A 23,404-nucleotide genomic window follows, 5' to 3' on the forward strand; every position below is an offset into this window, starting at 1 on the left:
AGGAAAACAAGAATCACAGACGTCACGTCACAAACACACCACAACAGATCAACAAACACGCATCATACACATCAAGCACATAAGTCTTTCACACTACTTACCGGAGGTCACCATCGAGTACACAAGCAAAGTGTCCCCAGCCTCGTCGCACCCAGGCAATCCCCACATGTACAGGGAACCCCCTATGTGCTTAGCTGAGAGCCTGTCCACCCCCGCACCCTCCAATGCCACATTATTGAGTGAGACCCCTCCCAGGCTCTTAGTTCTTCCATGACATTGTAAATCCAGACATCTCCTTCCAGTTACTCTCTAATTCTAGTAGCACAGCCTGGACCTCCTCAGGCATGAACATAGTATTTCTATGGATGTTACTTAACAATTCCACTCTCGCATCCTCAAATCTGGGGCAGAAGAAAAATACATGCAAAGGAGTCTCCTCCTCGTCACAAACTGGCCAAGAATCAGAGTAGTCCAACCCAAATCTAAATAGGTAGGATCTGAATATCCCATGCCCCTGCCAGGAACTGAGTCAAACAGTAATCAAGCGAGCCATGGGGTCAATCACACTATCTCCTGATACCTCTCACCAAACAGTGTGTCCACCGTTCCTTATCATCACCATCCCATCGCTGCTACCACAAATCCATAAGTTCGTTCATCAGCATTCTAGTTCTCCTCTTCCTTTCAGCAGGTAGTATCAACCCTAACTCCCGCAATCTCCTCTGGCTTTCTATTGCAAGATCAATCGAGAGGAGCCAACCAGCACCTCTACTGCAGCTTTGGAGATGGTTCGGTACACATACACCACTCGGACGCAGCATCTCCTATGCAGCACATTTAGCACGCCCCTATGTATAGCGTACTTAGTGACTCCACCTCACAACTCTGCGCCATATAAAAGTGTGGAGTAGGCTACTCCTACTAGTAGCTTCCTCCTCTGCAATCTAGGACCGTGGTGATTAGGTAATAGTCCAGCCACCAGCTTCAGTACCTTGTCCGCCTTTTCACTAGCCTCACGAGCGTGAACACCGAACGGTAGTCGGGCGTCTATCCAGACGCCCAGGTACTTTATTGCATGTTTAGAAGCAATTCTTTGGCCCTCCAAGGTTAGTATCAGAGTGGGTCTCTTTTTTGCAGACGAAATTACAACTACTTCAGTTTTATCTGTGGACATCCGCAGCCCTACACGACAATCATTTATTGAGCAATAGGCACTGCTTATGAGATCCGCAGCCTATTTTTTGGAGCCCATCTCCACAACCAAAGCAAGATCGTCAGCATAGCCGAGGAGACTGACCTTTGGGGGAGCGATAGACGAAAAACTCCATCATTGACCGTGTTCCAAAAGGTCGGTCCAAGGATCGACCCCTACGGGACTCCCCTATCGACAGTATGCACCATTTCACCATTCTCAACGTGACAAAACAGATTGCGTCCCGTGAGGTAGGATAATATAATTCTTACAAGATATCCCGGAAGACCTAGTGTCATCAATGACTGCGAAATTGCCGAATAGGTGATGCAATTAAAGGCGTTTATCACACCAAATGTGACTCACACGCACATTTTACGAGCTGTTCTATTCGGGCCACCTCGTATAATTCGTTAAGACGTTGCACAGACAGCGGATACTGCGTCAAGGGCAGACTTACCCCCACGAAAATATTGGTTCTCGGATACCACCGTTCTCTTCTACGGCTCTGACCAATCTCTGCTGTTTCATCCGTTCAAAAATCTATGCCAAAACCTCTATCATGGCCAGCGGTCTGAAAGAGGAAGGGCAGTCAGGGTCCCTCCCAAGCTCAGATACCAGTGCAAGCTTCTGCCTTCTCCACCGCTCCGGGAAAATACCCTCCTTAAGGCAAACGTTATAAACCTCTAATAGTGCATTCGGCACAGCCCGGGCCGCCTTTCTAACCATCAAGCCCGGAAGGAGATACGGACCAGGAGCCTTATCGGCGGGTATACGTCTCGCAGCGACGGCAATCTCGTCTCTAGTGAACAATGGAGGGATCTCCATGTCGCTCTACTCAAGAATCGAGAGCACATTCTCATGGGAGAAGAGGCCTTCTGAAATGTGTCTGACCTCAGTTGGATCTCTGGTAGTGAGCGTTCTACACTTCAGTACTCTTTTAATTATAAACGTATATAGCCTCCCCCAAGGGTCAGAGTCCAACTCAGCCAACAGCCACCTCCAGCATCCCTATTCGAGTCTCGAATAAGTAGGTTTAGCTGTTTCCTACACCTGTACTGGGCAGTGTATAACTCTTTCAAAGAGTAGTAATACACCTGCGACGCCAGTCTCCTAAAGCGATGACACTCCTTTCTCTTCTTGGCGATTTCAGGCGTCCACTAATATACCGGTGGGTGGCCCCTTCCACAGTATCTTTTGGAGAATAGTCTGGAACAGACTTCTCGAAGGCAGTCGTGAGCAGTCTTATCCTCCGCAGAGGTGACCTCTGTCATTGTTGCCAACTTTTAGATATTTTTATGTTTTTAATTAAATCATCTTCTTCGAATATGATCTGGTGGTTCATCATTTTATTATTTTTTTTATTTATAAATGTAATATTACTGGAATATATTCATATTTTTATCACTGTTACAAATCTTCAAAATCTCTAAATTACTTTTGCAATCTGTATTAATACGTCTGCATTTTAATAAATGATCAACTGCATTAGATATGCTTTTTTTGTGTATTTTTTTGTCTTAATATGTCTAAAAAACCGTCTCAGTTATGCCAAAAAACATGAGTAAAAATTTGGTTGCGATTGATTGGTAGTTTTTTGTTTATCCCAAACAAACAAAAATCCTTTTCCTCTTTATATAACAGTATTGATTACATTCCTCTTTATTATTTTTATTATATGGTATCTATTCCACACCGGGTGAGCCAAAAATCACTTCCTATGAAAAATGGTTTACAATTTTTTATTATTAAAATAATGTAATTTTATTTCTTTCAAATTAAACTTAAATAAAAACAAGATTCATTTTGTAAAAATACCCCCCCCCCCCTTCAAAGAAAGAATAAAAATAGTCACATTTTACTTGGAAAGTCAGAAGAATGTTTCTGAAACACAATTAAGATTTTGAAAGTTTTACAAAACTAGAAAAAACCTTCTGGTGCAGCCATCCTCGCAATGGTTTTGAAATTTGAACAGACTGAATCAGTGGTTGATGCCAGAAGATCAGGAAGACCAAGAACTTCCACAAATAATGAAAATATTGAGTCTGTACAGTTAGATCCGTACACCTTTAGACCATAATGTCAACACGAAAACGTTACACTGAGTTGGGAATTAATTGAACATCATTGTGCAGAATAATGCACAAGGATTTAAAAACGTTTTCTTACAAAATCCAATTAGCCAGTAAAATGAACTCAAACAATTACGCATTATGCCTGGAGTACTTTTTTTTCTTATCCCCCACTCCCCCGGGCCGGACATACATTAAAGTAAAACTCAGCCCACGGGAGTGTCCTTTACTCTAAGGGGCCTCCCCCCTATCGGCAGTGAGACCGGCATGGTAGGTCCGCCCCCCGGTTGGAACTTTTAATTCTTTATTGTCCACTCTAATGGGGTACTCCATTACTGGATTCCCCCCACCGGTATCGGGTCTTTTCGTTTGTATCCCCTAACCTAGTCTTTCCTGGAGTCCTCAATCGATCATCGGAACCGACACACCTCGGCATGCCGGCTCTCCCGATTGGGGCTGTCCACCCAACCCTACACTAAATCCCTCTTCTTCTACCTTCCGTATCTTTGCATCGAAGTACCTCCCTCGAGTATTCCTCCACTTTCCTTCAGTTACTCTGCGACGTCAGTATATACGGGACTATGTCCTCCGGCTCCAGATTTGCAATACTAGCCCGAATACGCTGTTCAATCCATTCCTCACACTTTAAGAGGGTGTGCTCAACCGAGTCCCGTTCAGCACAATACATAGTCAGGCGACTCTCTCCTCCCAATTCCACACAAATACACTTCAAAATTACCGAGACCAGATAATATTTGCGTCAGGTAAAAACTTGTCTCACCAAACTTTCTATTATACCATATTCTTAAATCAGGAATTAATCTCCTCGTCCATCCAGCCTTGACACCCAAGGTCCATCTGTCTTGCTACACTCTTAGAGTTTCATTTCTACCTTCAACACTGTCACCGCCTTCATACTTACGGGCACGCTCAAGAACCAAAAGGTCTATGGGAGGAGTCCCGGCCAGTACACATACCGCGTCATAAGAAGCCGTCCGATATGCTACCACCACACCTAACAAGGCTCTTCGATGAATTCTCTCTAGTCTGACTCGTTTCCTCTGTATACCAACTGCATCCTTCCAAACAGGCGCGGCATATAACATAACGGAAGAAACCGCCGACATAATGGTTTGACGTTTAGACGCCCGCGGTGCAACCTGTGAAGTCATCAGATGACTTAATGCCTTAAAAGTCCTTTCAGCCCTTTCACAGCACTCCAAAACGTGTTCGCTGAACCGCAGTGACTAAGGTACTTCATCAAGGTACTTCACCTTAAAGTTTTCTTGTATGCGGTGATTCCCGATCACCAACCTGATGGGATCAACTCTACTTTTCCCAGTTAAAGAAACATACCGACACTTGTCAAGACTAAGTTCCAGACCCTAGTCTCTCAACCATACATTGATCAAGTCAAGCGCAGCATTGCCCCTGTGTAGGATCTCCTGTTCCGTCCTGCCACTAATCATAAGGATTAAATCATCCGCATAAGCAATTGACTGCGTATGCTGCGGCAACCGAATACCCAATATGTCGTCAAAAACAATGTCCCAAAGGAGAGGGCCCAACACTGAACCCTGTAGGACTCCCACAAACATCTGGAAACTGAAACATCGTTCCAAAGTCTCCGTCTTGATCCATCTCTCATTTAAATAATCGCCGACTTGCTTAATCAGATAATTACTAATGCCGTTATTTATCAGGGTAGCATTAGAACGTCGCAAGGCACGGAACCAAACGCGTTCCGGATATCCAAGTACATCAAAACAGGGATACCCCTCGTCCTCCATGTGCCTTGTCTAACTTCCTTACCCCAGTTACCACTCGTGATACAGCTTAAATGGCCGATCTGCCTGGCACGAAACCATATTGATTTTCATGTATACCACCTCCTCTGTTGAGCTCCTCCATGATTCTTGACGCCAACAACCTCTCAGCAACTTTACCCAAATTGTTAAGGAGACATAACGGTCTAAACCCTCCGGCCATGTCCTCAGCACCACCTTTGGGAAGGAAGACATACCTGGAGTACTGCCGGCAGTTTAACACTGACGAAATTTTTTTGCCTAATTTGTGGATGAGTGATGAACCCCATTTCCACCTTACTGGCTCTCTCAACAAACAAAATGCATGTTTTTGGGGTACTGCTAATCCCCTAGTTACACACGAACATCCTTTACAGCCACATAAAGTTACGGTGTAGTGTGCTCTTTCTCAACAAAGAATCATCGGACCTTATTTTTTTAAGAAAATGATGTTTCGGTGACCGTGAATAGCGATAGATATCGGCAAATGCTTGATGAATTTTTCATTCTTGATCTTATAGATGATGTCAAAGAGGCCTGGTTCCAGCAAGATGGAGCCTCGGCTCGCACCAGCAGAGCCACAATGGATTTCCTTAGGTCAAAATTTGGAAATAGAATAATTTTGAGAATATAGATTTTCATTGGCCTCCAAGTCAGCGAATTTGACGGCTCCTGATTTTTTTTCTTTTGGGCTATTTGAAAGAAAATGTTATTGTAAATAAGCCACAAAATTTAGAAATTTAAAAATAACATTCCAGGGGCAATAGCGGAAGAAACTGCAAAATGTGTTAAAAAGAGCCTAGATTTGTGAACACTTCAGACCTCAGCATTTAAAAATATTATTTTCAAAACTTAATCAGTAAAACATGTTTTCACAGAAATTTAATTTAAAGATAAAAAAATTAGTTTTGAGTTAATTTGTAGTTTTATTTTTTTTTTAATTCGAGAAATTACCTTTGTTCCACTCTGTATGATATTATATACATATATATATATATATATATATATGTATATAAAATAGGTGTAGTTCTAGGTAATCCCAATAAAAAGCATAAATTTAGTGGAAAAAAATCTAAACCATTTAAAGCTCAATTCAGAGGGCCCACAACAACTTACTGCATGCCACCTTCATAGGTTGAATAGGTAAACTTAACGGCAGCATGAACCTTAACTAATAGAGATATCACTGCCCATGAACAAAATTTTAAGAGAGGGGATAAGTTCAATATTCTTATGATTGAAAACATGCACAATAGGAATTTTAACAAATCAGACGTTCAAACAGGCTGTTGATTATTGGTCCCAAGTTTTTCAACAATCTGCTTCACTGTTGATAAAGTAAATTCCATTTCCCTACTACTCCAAGGATTTCAATTCCTGTTTATTAGATATGTTTTCTAAAATTATCATTCCTAATAAACTAATTTTACAACCACTTTCCAGGCATTGCTTGGTTTCAGCCGATTTCTATGGTCTTCTATACTTATAATGAGCCAAGTAGTCAGTTAAAAAACTTGGCATATAGCTTTTTTTCATGTTAAAAGAGCCATAATGAGCTGGGTACTATGTTAAAAACCATTGCTTGAGCTTCCTAGTATCTCCCATTTTCTGATTGTACCACTTGTACAGAGATAGAACTTTGAACTACTCCTTTCATTTAAGTTAAAAAATATCTTGTTGAAATAATATCTTGTTCCTTTAAATACCTTAACCCCTTCACTTTCTTAAGCTCCTGACCCCTGCATTTCACATCACCAATATTTCAACTCTTGACAAATCCTCACTACAATGTGTTTCTCTGTGCTCAAAATCATCTTGTGTCATTTCACTTTTTGATTTACCTTTCTAAATCTTGTTCATCTCTTCCTAGATTGCTTCATACATCATCACCTTAGTCTGAAGCCACCTTATCTGCTATTATGTCATTTAGTATTCCATCGGTTACATTTTAAACAGCACTTGCCCTGTCTCACTCCTTTTCCTACTCCAAATCACTCTGCTCTCCTGTCATCTCTCACTTTTCAGTACTCCTTTAGTTCTTTTGACCATATTTTCTATCACCTCTTCTTAATTTTCACTCTGTCACCTCTTCTTAATCTCTCCCATATTTTTTCTGTTTACAATATCATATCCTTTTGTCTAAAATTCTTGCCACCTCGCTTCAAAATTCTGACGGGTTTTCTATTATTTGTCTTGCTGTACATTTTGCCCCTATCATAGCTCTACTAGGCCAGAAAGTCTGTTATTCTTCTCACAGTATCCTCTATTTCCCTCTTTTATATTAAGAAAAAAATTTTAAAAATACTTCTCTAATATAATTTAAAGCAATGACATAATAGCATTATGCATTTATAATTCTTACAATCAGTTTTTTCCATTTGGATAGAGTTATGTAGAAAGCACTTGACCCACAAATATGTGAATATTGAGTTAGCTGCATTGTATTTAAGAGACAAATTCATTTTATGTTATACAGAATGTAGCCAAACTATCAAACTGCGTTGCCATCTTAGATCCTAAATAAATTTATACACAGATTTTAATACACTAATGAATATGTCAGTTTGAAATTAATTTGGTTTGGATATTTGCTGTATAACTTCTTCCCTTTTTAAAAAATAGTACTATTAAACCTTTATGCCAATTCAGTTGTAACTATATATTCTTCAATTTAGTTCTTATCATTCTGAAGAGCTATTGCAATCCAACAGATCCTTTAGCTATAATCATTTCAATTTCCACTTCATCCATTCCTGGATATTTAACTTTCTGTTTCTCTTTCATAGTTACTGCATCATTAACAGTTTATTTTCACTGTCACTTTCATTCACCTTTCTACTGCTAGACTTATTCTCTACATTTGCCTTAGATTATCAACCTGTAATGCATCAAATATAAAGCTGTTGAAAGTATGTTCTGTTTTACAAACGCTCCATCAGTGTCAATAATGTTTATTAATTTATCTCTATGGTCTCTGTTTAACACCTTTTTATCATTCTAATAATTCTCTTTTAGTCCTTAACTCAAATGGCTGCCAGTTTCTGACTATCCTCAGCCAGTTTTATAGTTTTTTCTGTTATTGTATTTTTTACCATCTTCTCCATAGAGTATGCTTCCTTTTAATCAACTCAGTAATTCTTTTGTGTGTTTCCTTGGCCTTTTCAACTAAATGTTTTCCACTTACCTCTTTTGCTACTCTTACTGTCCTGTTTTAAATCTACCTTGTTGTTCTTCCATTGACACCAGCACATAATTAGGTATTTTACATTTTATTTTCCTATACAGCCAGGATCTTTTAGTTATTGTACATCTTTTGTTGTTTCTTTAGTGAAAGTCTTCTTTATGTTCATATCCTTATAAAAACTATTATTGATAGTCCAAGTAAAAAGGAATTTTAATAGCAATTTTATAATTACATTCATAAATAAGTATAAAGCCATAAATAAGAAAATCAATAACCAAGAGGAATAAGTAAATATTATCTTCCTTCTTTTTAAATCACTGTCCAGTTTCACACATGATTTAAAAACATTTTTGATTAATGTCATAGTCAATTTACAATTAAACTACTTAATAGTATGTCGAACTTAAGGAATATACTCAAATACAGAACTAAATTATAAATTTTATCGATGTCATGTTTGTTCTTTTAATATTAGAGTTTATGATAATTTCATATCGTTTAAGTAAGTTACAATCTTGGTTTTTATGTTATATGTAAAATTTACAAGTTATGATTAATGTCCAGTATGCAGGTCCTGTTTCTATTTTCTAGGTAATTTTCAAAATTTGATTCTGCTGTTATAACATCTGCATGTTTTCCTTGTACTAGTGGATGAATTTGTGATATGTCTGCCCTATGTACAAGTAAACATTCAGAGCATATGAGCAGAGTATGTATCATGAGTGTATTTTGTTCTGTGACAAAAGTGTAACAATGTTCTTCTGTGCGGTTAATTGTGAAAAGCTGTTTTGTGACAGGCATTCACAAAAAAGTTCACAAAAGTGTAAGTATATAAACTGGTTACCTTTTGTAAATAATCCTTGTATAAAGTTCATTATTGATTTTATAATTGCAATCCCACTAGTTCCACTTCATTAGTTATTGTAAAATCAGAATTATTGTTTATGACACATTATTTACTTATTTTGTAAATAAGATACTCAAGAATAAATAAATAGTTTATTCTTAAGAATTTTAATGTGTGTAATCTCTCAATGTCCATTGTTGAATTGAGAGCACAAGACTACATATAAATACATTTAGTTGTTTATGTACTTATTTATATTATTTATACATAGCACAACCATTCAATTTAATTTATACATTCCTAAGCTTCTGTGATTATCAGCAAGTGTTTTGTTAATTTACTAAATGATCTTGTATATTACTGCTTTCAAAACAAAATACTGTCTACAAGTGATTAAGAAATTCCTTTAGGTTTCCTAACTGCTTCGAGTTGATTGCCATTAAAACAATACTGCCTATTAAAAATCATGATGATAGTACATACTTAAAATCTTGGTCAGATTTAGATATTCAAGACTTGTAGAAGTTCTGCATTTACTTTATCAAACTTAGCATATTGATTTCCATCTTTTAGCATTTTAAGAGAAATTATTTCAATGCAATAATTTTTTCTGTACTCGCTTCTTTATTCTGTTTACTGCTCAACATCTTTGGCAAACTGCATAGAAATGAAATAAATGGTTTTTGTTCTATTACCTACAGATAGTAAGTGAACAGCATACATTTTAAGTACACTATGTAAATATATTATTATTGTTTACATTAATTTTATCATTATCATACATGAAGTATTAACTGATTAGTTACATAAATTACACTTTATGTAATTTATCAGTTACACTAGTCAGTAATTTATGTAAAACATAGTATTTTCCAAACAGCCTTTTAATACTGCTCATCTGATGGCAACGAATCTTTTTTCACACATTATTCTGCCATTAAAGTCGGCTGTTAGACCTAGTAAATGTAAATTTCCCGGTATTACAAATGGAAGATGGTTGTCCGTATTGCAGCGCTCTCCATTGAATTAATTGTAACTACTGTTTCCCTCATTTCTTTAACTCACAACGCTATCGCTTGACGCTTTACACGGTTGTTGTTATGGAATTTTCTGAGGTGCTTTATTCATATCCGGTGTCATCGGTGTGCATAGCAATCCATAATAAGTTCGCATCATTGAAATAGATTAATGGTTATAAAATTTACCTTTGGCTTTCTATTTCTTTGCGAAATGGTTTTCGTATAACTGTTACAGTTTTGAACGAGCTAATTAATATTTGTTTACCTCTCCACGAACTTTTACCGTTCCGACTAAGTACAAGTTTCTTTTCAGTTTATTAATTATGTTACCTGATGATGCACTGATATATGCTGGTTTATATGCTAAAGGTAGATACAAATGTAGTGTGTATCTTATAATTAATTTTTTTTTTCTCTTGTCCATTTAGACATTTTAGTGAATTTTATTCTACTTGTTTGTGTATCTAAACGTGACTGGATTTTGAAGTACGACATAAAAAGGTAAGTTATTTTATATAACTAACGAATTGATTTTTTAGATATATTTCAATTATTTTCTTTCAAAATTTGAGAATAAAATTAAGTTGACCTATTTGAGGAACTCCTCGTCAACTACATTACATTAACTTTTAGCAGCTCTAATATGTGTATTGCTATCTTATCAATGATTTCGATTATTATTAAAGAATTTGTGTTATGTATTTCGTAATAAACCATGAGTTATTTACTCATTTTTCACGTACCACACAGTCGTGATAAAAATGGAATGCATCTTGTTTACTGGTTACTTAACAAATTGTATTTTTCGGCAGATATGAAGTTATGTTCTTGGTTGTACCCAATCGTAATCGTAGACAATTACATTTCAAAGGCAGTTTGGCAATTTTCATTTACGAGTATGCATAAAATGTTACACGTAAATATATCAATTTTATTGCTATGCTGGTACCAACTAATTTTTTTTTCTTTTAATGGCATTTGGTTAGAAGAGACATGTTACACCATTTTCCGTTATCGACATTATAAATTAAAAAGAGATTTATATTATGCCGTTGTATATTTTGGCCATAAGAATGAATATTGCTTGCTTTTCGGTTTATTGATTCCGTTTACCGTAGGTTACTCCTTACATCGGTCGATTTTAGTGATAGTGGGGTATTCGCAGCCTGAGGAAAAGCGATGTTGCCATATCGTATACTTCGTATCAATTTTTATTGTGGTCTTAGAATACGGCACCGATTGATAAAAATAACTACCCCGTTGATCGTTTTGAAGAAGTACAGTTTGATTTATTTTCTAATTGTTTAATTTATCGCCGATTGCACATAAATTAGCATAAGGGGCAACTCAGAAGATTACTGTTAGATTAGTAGGTGGCAGGTCTGATTGGAAGCGCTGTATTTGTTTTCGCCCCTAGCTAAATATTTTCCCTGTTTTCGTGTTGCTCACTTTCCCTATTATGATTACGTTTTGTTTATATTACTCTGAAAGTGACTTTATACGCGTCTCATATTTTATTGTTTTTTATAAAAGTGTTATAAATTTCAAATTTTATGATTTTGTCGGCGGTTTTATCAGACGAACGTTAATTTCTTTTCATGTTACACCCACGTAAAGTGAGCAGTATTATATATCTACGATACAGAACCACTATAGTATGATATTCATGTGTATTGTGCACGGTGAATCTTAAATTCTAAAGGTTATGTCTTGGATATCAGTTCGGAATGAACTTAATTTTGTTAGTGATTTTAATTTACCACGTTAGTATTGATAACTTGGCAGTGCTAAAGTCATATTTTAAAATTTATCAGAAAAAAATAATGTTGATGTAGTATTCTGCTAAGTGATTATGTGTTTCTAAATATGAACAGGAATTCGCCGAAGGGATTATCGATTTATGATATCTTGAACTCTGTAATGTATATTAAGAAACGGCAGTACGAAAAAATTTCCTTCCAAAATATAAATTTGGAAGATACAAAATATTGTATTTTTTATAATTGTTTTCTAGCCTTATCGAGTATAAACATTGCTCAAATCGCCTACGCCGTATAAATTCTAATTACGTCGTGGAGTCGTTATAGAATGTGCCACTTAATAAGGCATGCGCGAAGCGTTCTCGTTACTCCCCTCCATTGTTTGTCTCTGCCCGGGGAAACTGGTCTGCTAGCCAAGTCGTAATGCTCATTCAGGGGCTTTTAAACAGTTTGTTAGTTTGTGTCTGTGTTGTGTCGGGGTATACCCTGGATGTTCGCGTTTTTGAGGTTTATTGAAGAAAAAAAATTGTTCCTTTTAATCGCGCGATTAGCCTTGAGTAGTATTGTAAAATTTTGTTTATTAAATATCTTAATCGGTCGTGTAGTTATTAACAGATTTCTTTACTTTTAAGGTATGAACACATTATTTCTAAGCAGCTATCGAATTAAATTTATAACTTTTAAAATTGTTAAATAATAACTGAACTGATGCCCTAATGGTTGTATATAAAGCTAAATAAGAAATGATGGATTTGTTAGCAAACTTAAATATGTAACCTTAGTGAATCTAACCTCTCTAGTCTTTATGTTGTCTGCGTACGTTTAGATCAAGTTAACAGCCTACACTTTTATATTCGTGGAATATTACTCATTTGGATTGTGATATGTAGTCATGTGTATATATAACGAAGTCAATCCCGATTTCCTTAAAAATTAAAGAATACCATTTATATGTCATTGTATTCTGTCATTTATACAGAACGTTGTGCCCATATCCTTTAACAACGCTCTGTATGTTTAAAGACTGGTCTAAATTGCCGGGAATTTTTGCATAAATGAATGTTTTGAATCGATTGTAGAACTATATATTGAAATTGTAATTAAACTATTAGATTTCAATTAGTTGTACTTTGTTGGAGATAGAAAGAATATTCTGAAATACAAACTTAGAAAATTGTTTAAGAAACAACTAATTGCTCCTCAAATATATTACTGCTATTAATTATAGATTATTTTCATAAAAGCTATTCTTGTATCACTTGTGTCTTAATTGATATCATTAATTCATTTGCCCTATACTTTTACCTTTATATCCACTAATTTCATGTGCATGTCTCCACATTAAGGTTTGTCTTCAAAACTGTTCTTTATACTCTGATTTTCTTCACTTTGTTTTGTGCTGCTTCTGTCTGATTTAAATACAGGTGTAGAAGTCAGGATAAAAAAAAAGAAGCCAAATACTGTTTGTAGAATTTTGTGCACAAATTTATTTTTGTCTGTATTACTTAGAGCAATTATAATAAATATAGAAAATTCTTCATCGGGTTAATGGAGATTTATCAGTAGTAATGTAACCTGTTATTATATTACGCATGGAAAAAGCCTGTATTCTAAATTGTAATGAATTCTGCTAATAATGAGGTATTTTTTTAACATAATTTTTATAATTACACATTATTCATGAGATAAAAATAATATCTTTCTGTATGAATTAAATAGACTAAAAACCAAAAACTCTGGTACTAATGTAGATACTGCAATGAAAATTCTGGTAGAATAGTCTCCAGTGTCAAGAAGAAAGTTAGAAATTTTCTGTGTTTATGAAAAAAATGTTTCTTAGCAATTATGATATTTAATATAAAGAATATATAAACTATAATATTCTTATATAGTTGTTTTTATTATTTAATGAGCTTTTTTATGCATGTAATTTGGTTTGGGGCATTAATTTTGATTCTTTTATGTAATAAAATTTTGTGTCAGTGAAGTCATATCACTAAGATAAGAGATTTGTCATTGCCATTTTTTGTGTATATATGAAATTTTAGAAAAATCCATTTTTTATGTTGGCTTTTGGTACATCAAGGTTACACCTTTAATTTTATAAATATCGGTTAATAGACAGTTTTACCATTTATTATTTTAATATGGGTTTTTTTATGTGATAAGGTTATTATGGAATATAGATTATGTTTGGTAGGTTTAAATTTTAATTATATGATGTTTATTCATGATTTTATGTGTACAGCTGGTTTTTTTTAATTAAAAATTGAGAAGTAAAGAATCATTTTTTATTATTTTATTTTTATCATTTAGTCATTGTTATAATTATTATTTTATGGCACATATGAATCAAGTAAAATTGTTATCTTATTTTCTCAACATTTGCAAGAAATACATAATTAAGAAAAACTCTCTTTCTCTCGTCTTTAAAATATAAATTATGTCTCAACTATTTATGATAAAAATGGAATTATCTTTTTATGTAATTTCTTATCCTTTGCTACAAACAGTGAAAATGGATTTATTAGAATTTAAATCAAGTTCGAATTTTTTTTAATGAAATTAATTGTTTAGTATGGCAAAATTGTGTTGCATTATAAAATTAGAAAGACATATTACTGTTTTCAGTCTGTTGTAATTTGGTTTCAGTTTCTTGATTTTTTCCAAGATTGAAAAATTTTAGGGTTTTAATTTTTTTTTTTTGTTATTAAAAATATTTAATGTGTATTGTGCACATGGTCCCGGTTGTCTTTACAATCAGGACCCTCATATGTGCTCATAGTAATGAGCTCCTGGTAGTACTCTAAACCCTCTAATGGAAGGGTGAATTTTGAAGCAAATTAGGACCGAAGTTAAAAGTTCAGAATGATGAAGACCATAGTTTTGTAAAATAAAATAAAATTAAAAATGTAAAGCAATTCATTCAGTTTATTTCCTCTGAAATTAATTTGTGGTAAAAAAATAATTCTAAGATAAATTAATTTGAATCACAGTAGAGTTCTTAAAGTTTGTCTAAAGTATAGGTTTTTTATAACCTTTTAAATATCAAAGTAAAAATTGTCAAAAAGTGCCATTATTAAAAAATGGTGGGGGAAAAATTATTGTTATTTTTATTTTTTAGTTGAATATATTTTTAGTTTGTAAGTTCATTAAAGTAATTTTTATTGAGGTGAGTGGAATCACATGTGTTCTACTTTATGTAATTTATAGTAGCCAGTAATTTTACTACTGTTTGAATGTTTGCTTCTGGCTGCAGAATTCATTGTGGTACATTCTCCTGTTTGATAATGTATAAGGGATACATGTTAAACGTAAAAAATATTGTGTATTCAATAAGTCAAAATAATGCTACAGTTCTTTATACAGTTAGTTTTAGAATAAACAAAAAATAGTTTGTGCTAAAGTGCAGATTAACCTATTAATAATATTTTATCATAAAAAAATATTATTGTCTTGTTTCTAGATTTTCCGTAAAATTTAGATTTGTTGTAAATAGGCAATTTATACTATTGAACATCCAAATTTTAGTGGGGGAAGATTAAGTTGTATTTGACAAGTCATAAGTAGTCGATTTATACTGAGAATTCTGATATATAATTTGAATATAACAGTAAGATTAAGTCGTTTAAGAGTTAGAACAAAGCTTACTTTGTTCTATAAACCCCAATTCCTTGATGTTTCTTTATGTTACCTTGGCTGTTGTCATTCCTCCCCATCCTCTTCCACCAGATTTCCCAGTATATCTCAAAATTTCTGTCTGTATGCCTTCTTCTTGAAATATCTGCCTTATTTTACTTATTTATTTTTAATTAGCATCAACTGCTGCGTTAGCCATTGGTGATTGTCAGCAATAAGCAGTATAACCGCACCCACATCAGTTTTTGTGACCATCCAAAACAGTTTGTTTAACATTTTTCCTTACAACATAACATTTCTTCCTTCTTTCACCTCTAGGAAGCTACATTTGAGATTTGCTTATTATTGTAGAATCATCAGGTTTTAAAGAATGTAGTTACTGTTTTGTCTGAAATTTAGTTTTTTGTGTCGTTATTGCCTTCAGAATCCTTGTATACATCCTTTTAAAATGACTTATCTGGGTTATATTTTGAGCTTTAATGGATTTTAAAACATCCTTTTGCATCATCTGATCCCATGCAGGACTGTGTCCTTATTCTCCTTCCTTTTGTGGACTATTAAATTTTATATTTTAATTAGAATGTCTGCATATATATTTACAGATCTTAACCTTAAACTAAAAAACTTATCCAAGTGATTCTATTACTCTTTTATGTGTAATAAACTTCAAGGTTGGGTTTAAGCAAAAATTTAACCAGATAACTTAGATGAGAAGTGTGGGTTTAACTGATAATATTTCTCATTTTGCGTGCTTATTGTTCACATAATGTTTTGAGTTGCTGACAGAATCATGTTCCATAGAAGAATTGTGTCCATGGTGCTTGTAATTAAGTGTAAGATAATTAAGTTTTAATTTATTTGAGTTTTATCAAAGTCAAATAATCTGCTCTTGAGATATTGGATAAATAAACATTTTTATTGTTTACATTTTTTTAGTTGGGCAGGTGATATAATTTTTCTGTGCAAGTATGATCTGTAGACAACATATAATTTTGTTCAGGTTTAATGGTATGTTATGTTTTAGAAAACTTTATTTGTTAGTCATTAATGTTATTAGATAATGATGCATAATGTGGTTCAGCATTACATTGTTTGCAGCCACACACGTGGTACTACAGCAGTTTATTAAAAGTATTCCACTTCACTGAATGTCTATTAAATTTAAATAAAACGTTTTAAATCTTATATTAGAAACACTTCATAAATTAAAATAGTTACGGCTGTTAAATCAAGTTAGACAGTGGATGCACCACTTAATTATTTCAAAAAAATTAAATTGTCTGTGATATGTATTTAATAAACAAAACATTTTTGTGCGAGTCTGATGAGTTGTTACCATGAAATTATTTACAGTATCTAGGATAATTAAGCAGCAAATAGCTATTATAAAAAATATATATATATATTTATAATAATTTAATTCTACCAGTAGGATTTATTTAAAAATTAAAACTTTGTCAGTAAATTTCTGAAATGCATTTTTTTCTATTTTATATTAAATTAAATATATTTATGAAGCTCAAGCCCATTATTCAATTTACTTATTTACTCCTTGGCATGAAAGCCCATGTCAGGTCCTAACCACTTCCACCTACTTTTTAATTTTTGCCTAGTATTTTGATTCATTTGTTTTCTGTTTGTACTGGTTTGTGCATAATTGGTAAAAGCTTGATTAACTAAAGTTATGACAAACTATTTTAATCGGACTTAGTGATTTACATGATAAAAATCTTAGCAAAAAAACCTCTTGCCAAAAAATTAAAATCATTAAGTATCCTGTTTTTTAAGTGAAATATTTAACAAGCTTTCTACTCTTCAGAAAAATTACTTTTTTTCACATTTACTAGTCATGATAAATATTTTCTCAGTGTATTTTAGCAGTAAATTTCAACAAAAAAGAACATTGAAACAACTGTCCTTTTACTTAAAAAAACTGTTTTCATTATTTACTATCTAAAGATCCATTTTAGAGAAAAAATTCAAGCAGTGAAAAATTGAAGCAAACAGAATTTTGATCAATGTTTGTTTATATTTTTTTTAAATTCTAAATGGGGAACAAAGGTAGGAGTTTCATTTTAGGAAAAGGATTACATCTTTTTGTGGGAGCAGTTTTTTAGATCTTTACTTGCATGTTGGAGATGTATTTTTAATAAAAAATTTCCGGTGTCAAGAATTTAGGTAGAAAGGTTTTAAAAAAACTTCCCGAAAATCTTTTTTTAATTTTAATTGAGGTTTCCTTTATGGGAAGTAAATAAGAACTGGTGCCTGGTGGAAGATTGGGTAATTCACCTTGTTCACACCCCCTGTACACATAACATAATTGTATGTACGGTTATGTTGATGTTAAGTTATAGTTGTTATATGATGTCATGTTAAGAAGTATTAAACTGAGTATCTTAAAATGTTATCTGAACAGAAATACATAATAATTTATTATGCTTAAACTTAAGTGTTTTGACAAAATTTTCATCTTTGTGTTGTGTGTGTATGTATATATATATATATATATATATATACACACACACAGGGTGATATTTAGGTATGTAAACAGTTTTGTACTACATATCTGAGAGGTATTTTGAGAAGTTTTTCTACATAGTTTTTAAAAAAATCTGTATTATGGTGAGTTTTTAATTTTTGTTTGCTGTCTTGGATTTGCTACATTGAAACAAACTTAATATTTTTTTTAAGTAGGAAAGTGGATCACTGTTAATGCCTTCATTATCAAGTTATAAGCAATCAAAGTTGCAATGATAGAAAAATCATGTTAACAATAAAAACAGGTAAAATGCGCTGCATGAACAATTTTATTGCATTTTACAATACAGTAACGAACTTTAAACAGTGCTATAATATTGAAAATAATAAACAATAACTAATAATTAACAACACATCAACTACAACAGCTATATCAACTGATATACTTTACTGATTTACTTTAAATATTACAATATCTATTTTAAAATTTTAAATAAATGTTTTTGATTGTATATTACAAATGAAATAAATTTTGAAAGCATAATATTCAAAATACTTCCCCTCTACAGCTTGGCAGTGTGCTAACCTCAAGTAATATAAATCTATAACTTGTATCATGTCTGGTGGTACTCAAGCAGATTCGTCAATTATTCTTCTTTTCAATTCATCAATGTCTGCAGGTTTTGTTTTGTAAAAATTATGTTTCAAAAAAAGAAATCCAGAGGAGATAGGTCTGGGAACCTGGCCTCTATGACCTATCCAGTGATTTTGAAATTGTTCATTTAAAATTTGCCATGCCCTTAGATAGTAATGAGTTGGTGCCCCATCTTGCTGAAACCATACGTTATTTAATTCTTGTCCAAAATTTTCCTGGATATTTGGTAAAATCCTATCTGCTAACAGATTGCAGTAAGCATCTCTTGTAAGATTATCATCTAAAATAAAAGGCCCTACAATATAATGACCAATGATTCCCGCCCAAACATTTACTTTCTGATGCTTCCAACATCCATCTGGGATTATTATCTCTCCAATATCGACAGTTTTGCTTATTCACATGGCCATTTAACATAAAAGTCGCTTCATCAGTAAATATTATTAAATTAGAAAATCTTTGTCTAATTTTTGTATTATAATATCACAATACTCAACTCAGCAGTCAAAATCATCTTCCGAAAGTTCTTGTGAAATTTATTTGTTTTAAGAATTTTTTTGAACTGTAAAATAACATGTCATGTTTGACAACAGCTTACCAAATCGATGAATGAGGGTCTTCAACAAAGGTCTGCAATATATCTAATGATTTTGCATCAGTTGTTGCAGTTCTTGATCTACCAGTGTGAGGACGATTATTTACTGTACAGGTTCTTCAAATCACTGTACTGTCTTGATCACATTTGATTTACTTATCAGTTCTCTCTTTGGAAATCTTTTTTTTAATAAATAACATGCCTCTTGTAAAGGCCGAACTTGGTCACCATACCCGTACATCATCAAAACAGTTATTCTTTCTGTTTCACTTGAAGACTTAATATTTAATAGAATTAAGTAAATTGACAAGGAAACTAATAATAAAACCTTCACTCAAAAACAAATTTGAACTGCTAGGCCTACAACTTAATTTTTACTACACTATCAAATTGTACCATTACAAGTATGTTGAAGTAAAAAGGTGAAATGAGAAGTTAATAAGTTACATTGTTTCAATCTAATACAAACTGCATTGTTGTAAATTAGCAGTTGATTTACTCAACTAAATTTCTAATATATTTTTTAAGTAAATATTTCCGCTTGATCTGTTTTATTTACGATAAACAACAAATATCAGTTGATATAGCCATTTAATTTGTTGTTGTTTTGTTATTTATTAGTTATTGTTTATTATTATCATTAGTATTATAGCACTATTTAAAGTTCATTATTGTATGCATTATGAATGTAAAATAAAATAAAATTGCTCATGCAGCACGTTTTATCTTGTTTTATTATTAACACAATTTTTCTGTCATTGCAACTTTGAATGTTTATAACTCAATAATGAAGGCATTAATAGAAAAACAGGTTTCACCATTGTTTTTCTTGTAAAATTTGAAATCGAAATCATGAGTCATACAGATAAAAATTAAAAACCTACCATAATGCAGATTTTTTTTTAACTTCATTATAATGACACATGGTATTATGCATTATGTTTTAGAAAACTTTATTTGTTAGTCATTAATGTTGTTAGATAATGATGCATAATGTGGTTCAACATTACATTGTTTGCAGCCACACACGTGGTACTACAGCAGTTTGTTTACTACTGGTATACTGAATGTGTTATTGATTATAATAAAGCCAAAATGAAAAATGTAATAGTCTATGTATGTATGAATTTATGTAAAATTTTCTGTCCTATTTTGAAAGTAAAATAGATGAAGGCTGTTACAACAGTCAGATTATATGTATTATCATTTATTTTGAGTCATTATCATTTGTTTCTTGCACATTTAATTTGTATAATCATTTACATTTATTTAGCCTGATATTAGATTTTCTGGTAAGAGGGTTTTGAAATTTGTAAGTGCACCACCGGTTAGCAGGCAAAGGCAAGAGAAGTTCAGATTCATTATTAAAATTATTTACAAGATGGTATAGATTGTTTTTGAATTTTGTCACTGCAATTGTACTTTTTAATGAAACCACGTAGCACATTGAAGATCATTACAACATGCTGTGTAAATCTGTTCAGTCAGTAGTGCTTACTGACTGAAATTGTGCTAATTTCATTACTTCCTGTAACACTGGTCTGCAGAGGGTGATAAATTTCAACCTTGTACTCAGGTCAAATTTTGCATAAATCTCTCTGAACAAGCTACGGAGAGTATTGAAATGCTTTGTATTTTATAAGTGGACTTAAGCATCTTTTCACATTTATGTCAAAGTCTTGTCATAGTTTCTCTTCTGTCTGTGAGTGAATGACTATTTTCATCCTCCACCTGCATGCAGCAGTAAACATTACCATAGTCTTTATGCAATTATTAGATAGAAGTAAAATCTTTTTTAGTAGGAGATTTCAATTAAAAAAATTAGGTGGCGTTTTAAGAGTGTGTATTTTAATTTTTTAAAAGCAGACACAATTATACATGAAAATATAAATAGTTTTGCTTACAGTATTTGTCACAAAGATCACTTTAAAAAATATAAACATTTAATTTTGATTACTGTTGTAGAAAAGGATGATTTATGGTTGAGCTTTTAAGACCGTAGTGATATCTTGTAGTTTTATTTTTTAATTATTTTAATATTTATAATTTTGAGTGTTTGCTGTTAACAAAATAAATAACATTTTTCAAGATAATTCATTTTTACATTCACTGTTAAAAACTGATTTATCAGTAAGCTGTAAAATGAAAAAATTGATTATCATCAAAGTTATGCATTTTATTTTTTTAATGACAAATGACTAAAATTATATATACTAAAACAATAAAATTTATCTATATTGAAATAAATAAAAAATATAATTATTTTTATATGATCTTCACGTTAACATCAACAGTAGGAAGAACAGTTTCCTCTAACATGAACCAATTATGCAACTTGTAACTCATTCATATAACAGTTTTAACATGTTAATAGTAGCAGCACTTCTCTTCAAAACAGTTGTGCAGAAATTAATTAAAAGAAAACTAAAAAAAATTATTAATTAATGATCAGTTAAATGAGATAGTTTTGAATTTTTGGGCCTTAGTGTTTAGTATTTGATGTATAAAATTAATCATGGTCTGTAAGTATAAAAAAATATCTTTTTGCCTCTAAATATGTAGATATGAGTGTAAAAAGAGTCCCCCAGGACTAAATTGATTTATCTGACCCTAAAACCAATTATTTTTCATATTTTATGAAGACAACCCATAAAGGATGTATTAAAAAAATCTTATTCAAACAGATATTTTGGTATTTGGTTAGAACTTTCTGATGTTGATTTCTTTATAATTTTCTGATGACGCAGATGGTTAGTGTGACTAAATCATGATTCTAAAACTTGAGAGTTTATGTGAGTTCAGGTTGTTTGTATGTCTGCCGTTGTTGGTTTTCAGTAAATTTTGATATTGCATTTTATTTACTTTAGATTAAGGAAATTTGTTTATTGTATTTATGTTCTGCCATAATTCAGTTTATTGTTGCATGTCTTATGTATGTTAAAAATTGTTCAAAACTACCTTAAAAAATTGGAGACTAGTGTTCCTTCTGTATTTGTCTTTAATCTAAACCAATAATGTTGTGATTTTTTTTTATCTAAGTGAAATATTTTATGTGCACTTTTGTTTGTAAGAGAATGTGTAATATGTGTTACAGAAAGATTTCTGCTAGGATGCTAAATAGGTGAGCCTGTAAGAAGGCCATCAGTTCGTGTAATACCTATTTTAAAAGAGTAATTTTGAAGTGTAATTTAATTTAATAAATTATATTAAATGTTATTTATGAAACATGTTCTTCTGGTACTTTGTTGTATATGGTTTTAACAACAGCTAGTGTAGCTGATATTAAAATACTAGTGTACAGATTTGCTTGCTGAATGATGAAAAAATTTTCACAAAGTTTTCTGTATTACATGCTGTGCACAATCTCAGTTATGATGACTGTGCTGCAGGATGTTTTATGTAGCTTAATAATTTCATTTAGTTATATTTTTAATGCTTCCTCAGGAAAGAATTTTTTCGTTATTAATTCATAGCCAATTTAAAATGTATTCTTTTTTAGAATATGAATTAATGGTTTATTTTCCTGAATGTAAGTGTGTTATGTAGAATGATCACAGATTTAGATGAAAATTTGGATTTCTTTTTTTTAATTCCCTTAGAAATTTTTATTTAATGCATGTCATAGAAATTGCAGATGGTTGAAAATTTTTACATAGGTTGACAGTTTAGTGAGGAAGATATTTGTCCTTGTTTCTAAAAATTCTTATATTCTTTAGTCTAAATAAGTACTACGTATGTATGTCGCTTCAATAAATGCTCTGTTGATCAAACTTCTTCCCTAAGTTTATACATTTTATTTTTTCATACATAAACATTTTTTATTTTAAAATCATGATTAAACATTTTGTAAGAAGAAATTTTCACCTGCTTAAAGATAACCATTTTCAAAATGTATTAAAATTTAAGTCTGCTGTGGAATCAACATTATTATCCTTATATTTATCGACTATCAGCAAATGTTCTTGAATATTTATATGTACATATAGTAGCACTTTTCAGTCGCCTACCAGGGAATTTTTTTTGTGTTTTTTAGGTACAGATTTTATGCATATGAGACTTAATTTATGAAAGTTACAGCAGCTGCTTTTGCTTTTCTTTTTTACGAGAAATCAAACTTGAAATTTCTGTCAAGCAGGAGTTTCAGAATGGCAGATTTAA

The 23,404-nt window shown here is 32.4% G+C and overlaps 1 protein-coding gene across 6 annotated transcripts in view; it reads left to right on the top strand.

Annotated features, from left to right (window-relative positions):
• The first annotated feature begins 10,199 nt into the window (after positions 1 to 10,199).
• LOC142323477 (paired amphipathic helix protein Sin3a-like) overlaps positions 10,200 to 23,404 on the top strand; it is a 100,108-nt gene continuing 86,903 nt past the window's right edge. For 4 of the 6 annotated variants that reach the window (XM_075363169.1, XM_075363178.1, XM_075363176.1 and 1 more), the window contains exon 1: positions 11,900 to 12,511. The gene's annotated coding sequence lies outside the window, so the exon portion shown is untranslated. The other 2 variants (XM_075363172.1, XM_075363175.1) reach the window with 2 other exon arrangements.

This window comes from Lycorma delicatula, chromosome 4 (assembly GCF_047948215.1).
Source record: "Lycorma delicatula isolate Av1 chromosome 4, ASM4794821v1, whole genome shotgun sequence".
NCBI classification, from domain to species: domain Eukaryota; kingdom Metazoa; phylum Arthropoda; class Insecta; order Hemiptera; family Fulgoridae; genus Lycorma; species Lycorma delicatula.